Here is a 6,796-nt window from a genome sequence, read left to right as displayed (position 1 = left end):
ATTAATTAATTAATTAATTAAAATAATTAAATTATTATAAATCAATTAGAATATTGATAATCGTCCTAATAATAATAATTTCTATTAAATAGTTATGATAATATAAAATATTAATCGTTAATATATTACTTGAAATTTATTAAGTCTAATTAATATATTTGTATTTAATATTAATCAAAATTATTAATAATGAATAATTGATATTAATTTATTAATGAATTAAGCTATATTTTTATTGGTCATCTTCCAAGCATAAAAATCTCACATTTTTGCAAGGTGTTAAAAAACTCATTTCAAATGGGTTTTGAAAATCTCTCGAGTAATATATCCCGAGTTTTAAAATTTGAAATTCTATGAAACAAACAAGAATATTAAATGTCTGTCTGAAATTCCATGGAAAAACCTATGAAATAAAAAGGCCCTTAGTGTTAGAGATGTGCGTTCGAATCTCCTTACTCACTACTCAAACTAGTATTTCCATGCTACTTCCATTTAACATTTGATACTATATTAAATGATATTGTTTTATTTTATGGGGTCACCCTAATCTTAAATGTTTCTTTTATAACTGTTTGCACGAGGTTTTCGGAGAAATTTGTTTCGTGGAGTTGAACTTGATTTTTATATTAATTTCAGTATAGCGAGTACAATATCTAATACATAATTCTTTGATACTTTCAAAATGAACTTTAATCTTTAAGTTGGTTGATCTTCTTGGATGATTGACCTTTGGGCATATTAATCTTCTAGGATGATCGACCTTTGAGCTTGATGATCTTCTTGGATGATCAGCCTTTGGACTTGTTAATCTTCTTGGATGATCGAGCTTTGGGCTTGATGATCTTTTGGGATGATCGGCCTTTGGGCTTAATGATCTTCTTGGAGGATCAATGTTCACACGAAGCTTATGGAGAAATGTATTTCATGGAGTGAACTTGTGTTGATGTAGATTTGATGTGAGTAATTCGATCTCTAGTACTTGATCCTCTGATTTTCTCTCAATTGAATGCATACGCTTGACTTGAAAAAACGGAGCGCGTGATGTTCTTGAAGTCGAAGTCTTAAAAGAGTCTTTGTATCTTCAGGAGACTTGTGTCTTTAAGAAGTGTGCAGCTTCAGAAGTCTAGGAGTCTTCTAATTGTTGGGGGAATTCTTTCTAGGCTATTTGGAATGTAGAATTTCCGACCTTAACAAATGAAGAGAGCTCCTTTATTTACAGAGTTCTCTGGTGGGGTTCATGGGTTTGGGCTTGGTCGGTCCATGGGTCTGGCCCTTGGGCTCAATTAGTTGAATTTGGGCCTAATTTGACATTTGGGTCAAATTCAACCTATTTTTGGGCTTAATTGAACTTCAACCCAAATAATAGTATCAAATTTGACCAAATTCATTTTATCCGATTCAATAGTCATGATAAACACACGTGGCATCAACGGAATTTGTTTTCATTTTCAATTTGGGACACATGTTAACTTCAAATTGGTCCCAAATTTGATGATTTGAAATTTTGTCATTAATTTAGTAAATGACGTGGCAATTTATGACTTGTCTAAAATTTCTCCATCAACAAATTGCTATTCTTGAGATTTATGCACAATGTGGGTGGATAAATCTCGAAAAAATGAAGTTGGAATCAAAATACGAGTTATTTACTCTTGATTTAAACTGCATTTGATGTGCCAATCAAACTACGACTTTAGTATATACGTTTAGCTAGCATTTTGGATAAAATTTGGAATATGGTCAAATTTTAATGAGATTTTTCCTCTAATTTGATTTAGTCTAAGGATAAAAGCTAAACTTGATAAAAATTTGGGATATACCCAAATTTAATTTGAAAGGAATTTTAGATCTTACCCGCAATTTGTTTTGGAAGAAGGGATGAACCTAAACTTGGATGAATTTGAAATAAAATTTGGAAGATGCCCAAATTTAAATTTTACATCAATTTAAGGCCTAAAAAATGTGTCTCTTGAATTTTGGATAAAATTTAGTGGCCAAATTTTAATTTGAGATGAATTTGGGACTTTATCCATAATTTAATTTAGTTTTGGGACAGGAGGCTAAATTTGGACGATTTGAATTTGGGGATAAAATTTGGAATATGCCCAAATTTTAGTTTGAGGCTTGTCCACAATTTAATCTCAAAGTTGAACAGCTCGATTTTGAATAAAATTTGGAATAAACCAAATTTTAATTTGAGATTTTATCCACAATTTAAATTTGATTTAGAATAGAATTTGGAATATGTCCAAATCTTGCTTGAAAATAAATTTGAGGACAAAATCTAATAAAATCAAATCAAATAGAACTTAATTTGAAATTAGGATAAAATCAAATTAGCAAATCTAATAAATTCTCATAATTTAAACCAAATCTTTATATGACTTGGATCCCTAATTCGTCATGAATTCTGGCAAATCCTCTACAAATAGAACCCTAAAGCTCCTACATTCCCAAATCAAAAACCCCTGGAAGGTAAAGAAAAGGAAAAAAAAAAAAAAACTCTCTCTCTCTTTTTCCCCTGGAGCTGCCTAGTTGCCCAGTGATGTGTTCTATCTATGCAATGGATTAAGGGCAATGTAATATCTTATAAAAGAATTGATATACCTAGTTAGACCCAAGTATAAATCCAACTAGAATCTTGGTGAGTCCAAGGTTGAACTTAAGGTTTGTGTTCTATGGATGCGTTGACAATAATTGTTTCAATCTTGATGCGAATTGTTTGTTAGATATGCAATGAGTTTGTTCCTATTCTATTGCTAAAATAAATAGTGATGGATGCGATGGGAATCACAATCGTAAGTGAATCAGTCTATGTGAGAGATACAAGTTTTGAATGAATAAAGATAGGGTTGAGAAAAATATTTACTAACATTCCTAAGTAATTGAATAACTTATGCGTTCAAACAAATCACTCAAAAATTATAACCTATACTTTTAATGTATTTAGCCACCATATCCCATTTCTAGGATGCATCGATGAGTATTTGATGGAACAGATTGTTGGAGTTAGCATGCAATTAGCAAAAATAAATAGAATCATTAAGCACTCTAATTCATCAATTTTAGCAACTAAGAAAGCATGTTCAAGAACTTAAAGTAGGGTTTGATGATATAACCTTAAAGACCTCTTCAATTCACGAACTCAGCTTCAATCTTCACTCCAAATGCTTGTAGACCACCACTTGATCTTCCCTACTATTCTTTAGGATCTTAGATTGGGTGGTGGAACCTAAAATGAGTTGAAATTTAAGGAAATTTTTAGGGAAAAAGGTTGTTTTTGTTTGGAGTTGAAAAATTCTTCTTCTTCACTAAAACCAACAAAACTTTTTCTTTGCATGCCTTTAATTCTTAGAAAATTTTTTCCCTTTTATCAAAAGCCAGCATGCAGCTTCATCAAACCTTCAATTGACAACACCACCTTAACTCATTAAGGTGATTATCATTGGAATGGTGAAGTGGACGACCCACTTTCTTCCAATGATGAATCCCTAGTCATGTAATTTTAATATTTAAATCATATTTAAATATTATCCAATTCTTCAATTTCATTTAATTCGATAATTAAAAGTGTAATTATATCGTATATAATTATTGATTCCCTCAATTTGAATTTGAATGTTTCAAATTCTCTCATCACGCTATTCTAAGGTTTAATCCATTTGTGAGCTAGTAGAGGGACCTAATAGACCTACAGATCATGAACTCTAATGATTTGAAATTAACCGGCTAAACTTTTTAATCCAAATTAACCAACATTCGTTAACTACTGGGTCACTCCATTGAAGCCCAGTAGTTGCACTCCCCTCACTGTAGATATAATTGTATACACTCGATATAACCATTATCAGTAAGTCAACCCTTCACAAGTTATTTCAAAAAACGGTTGGGTCAAAAAGCAACTTCACCCCCAAGATTACATCTTGTTTCTTAAGTCACAAGATGAACAATTGGTTTGTGATCCAATCACTAAACCGAGTCCCTCTGGGCCAATGAGAGGGTGGGGCCCTTATTGAAGACCCGAAGCACTTAAGTGAACAACCTCTCTACTATCCCTAAAAGTGGTAGGACTGAATTCCATCTCGCGCCCTATGTCCTCAGGTATCTACTTGGTCTTACTCCTGAAATGGGAGGCTTATTGAGCCAGCGCTGTTGAGCCAATCCTCGCCCATACAAATCTAAGAATAATCCCGAGTAAATAGAAGTTCATATTTAGCTCAGGATTAAGGCTAAGTTACCTAGGTCATCACTTTGAAATAGTCAGTCTTAAACAGTAAACAATGTTATAAAGTAAGAGTGACTTATTTCTTGGTCCAATCTAATACAAACTCTTTACATAAGACGCCTCCACGTGCATGTCTCCACATGAATGAATCAGGATCACTTCGTTTATAACACTTTACAATAATTGTAACATCTACAAAGTGGGTTGTATCCAATAGTATCCCCAAAATAAGGTACCCAACCTTATCCGCATACCATAGACCATTTTGGCTATTTACTCGAACTTGATCCACTCTTATGTCTCCACATAAAGTTCAAGTACTCATGTAAAAACCATGGATTTTAGTTTATTGGATTTAGGTTATTTCTAAAACGAAATGAGCAATTTAAATATTCAATAACAACTTTATTGAATCAAACTTCAATAACTACTATATTGATTAACAGAACAAGTTTTATTGTTTACAAACCACGAGTTTTAGGACATAAAACCCAACATAAATGTCTCTCTATTTCTAAAGATAATCTCTTCTTGTTTTATGCGACCTAAATCCTTTGCTTTTTCAAACATAGATTCATTCTATTTGAAACAATCTTTTAACTTATTCAAGTAGTTCATAAAGCATACATAAAACAAGTTGAATGCACGATTAAGCTTTACTTAGTTCATGTTAGTTGCAATTGTTTCTCAACCCATAAGGAAATTAGTTGCTCATGATAGAAGATGGAGATGTGGGTAAATGAAATACTATAGATGCATTCATATTGATAAAAGAAGTTTTTCAACCGATTCTTTAATGTAATAAGAGAAAATGGCCATCATGCACCTTTGAAAAGTACTTCGGGCATTACATAGTTCGAAGTGCATGCATCGGAAAACGAACGTCCCATAGAAGCATGTGAAAGTTGTTTTTTCTTAATCCTCGAGCACAATCATGATTTGGTTGTATCTCGCATAGTCATCTAGGAAGCAAAAGAAGCCATTCCCTGCTAATCTGTCCAACATCTAGTTAATAAATGGTAAGGGAAAGTGATCCTTCTTAGTAGTTGCATTGAGCTTTTTATAGTCCATACATATTCTCCAACCTATAACCGAATGAATTGGAATTAGTTCATTGTTTTGGTTGGGAACTACAGTCATTCTGCCTTTTTTTTGGACGCATTGCATGGAACTGACTCATGTGTTATCTGAAATAAGAAAAATAATCCCCACATCCAACTATATAATGATTTCCTTTTTGACCACTTCCTTCATCGCTAGATTGAGCCTGCGTTGGTGTTCAACAAAACTTCCTTTTCCATCCTCGAGTCTGTTATTGTGCATGCAATAGGATGGGTTGATTCCGCTGATATCTACTAGGGTCCACCCTATCACCTTAGTGTATTTCTTCAAAACTTTCAAAAGAGCATCTTCCTTCTCTTTCGAGAGTGTTGCTGAAATAATGAAAGTAAAATATCGTTTTCATTGAGGAGCGCATATTTTAAGTGAGCAGGGAGCGCTTTCAACTCTAACACTAACGATTGTTCAAACAAAGGCTTGATTTTGCCTTCTCGATTTTCTAAGCCCAAGGGTTCAAAATTCCTTTGTATTTCTTTTATTGCATAACAGGAATCAAGTGTTAGGTTCGCCCCATCCTTCAATTCCACCGCTTCATTAATTTCAAATCCTAGCCTATAAGGCTAATCCTCTTCCAATTCAACTGTTTGGCATGCGTTGATCTCATCAGGATATTCCATTGCCTTAAGAATGTTGAACTTCATCTTTCAGCCATTAATCTACATGGTGATTTCACTTTTGTGCACATCAATTTAGGCTCTTCCTGTGGATAAGAAGGGTCTTCCAAATGATAGGTACATCTTTATCATTTTCATAGTCCAATATAATGAAATCAGTTGGTAAGATGAATTTATCCACTTGCATGAGCACATCTTCTAGTTTTCCCTCTGGATGTACCAACGAACAGTCTGACACTTTCAATGTAACCATTGTGGGAGCAAGTTCTCCCATCCTTAGTTGTTTAAAGATTGATAATGACATAAGATTGATGCTAGCTCTAAGGTCGCATAGAGCTTGCCCTATGTAAACTCCTCAAATGGAAAAGGGAATGGTGAAACTCCCTAGATCTTGCATTTTTTGTGGAATACTTTCTTGTATAATGGACCTACAGTCTTGTGTCAGTGCGATAGTCTCATAATTTTCCACCTTTCTTTTCTTTGATAGGATATCGTTTAAGAATTTGGTGTAAGATGACATTTACTCTAATGCCTCGATGAGTGGAATGTTAATATGCAACTACTTTAACACTCTGAGGAAGCATTGAAATTGGCTTTCATCATTCTTCTTTCTCAATCTTTGTGCATATGGAGGGAGTTGCACCTCATTTGACACCTTCGAAGTAGATGTTATCGTAGATGAGTCTCTGCATTTCTCTTGATTTTCATGCGATGGTATCTATGTTTCCTGCATTGGTTGTTTGACAGTCTGTTCATCAAAAGAATATTTTTGCGCTTCACTAGTAAGCTTGTTTGATTTTTCCTTCTGATCTTCCTTCATTATGCGGCCACTTCTTAA

The sequence above is a fragment of the Benincasa hispida genome, chromosome 1, assembly GCF_009727055.1.
Source record: "Benincasa hispida cultivar B227 chromosome 1, ASM972705v1, whole genome shotgun sequence".
Lineage (NCBI taxonomy): Eukaryota > Viridiplantae > Streptophyta > Magnoliopsida > Cucurbitales > Cucurbitaceae > Benincasa > Benincasa hispida.
Note: the sequence above shows the minus strand (reverse complement) of the source record.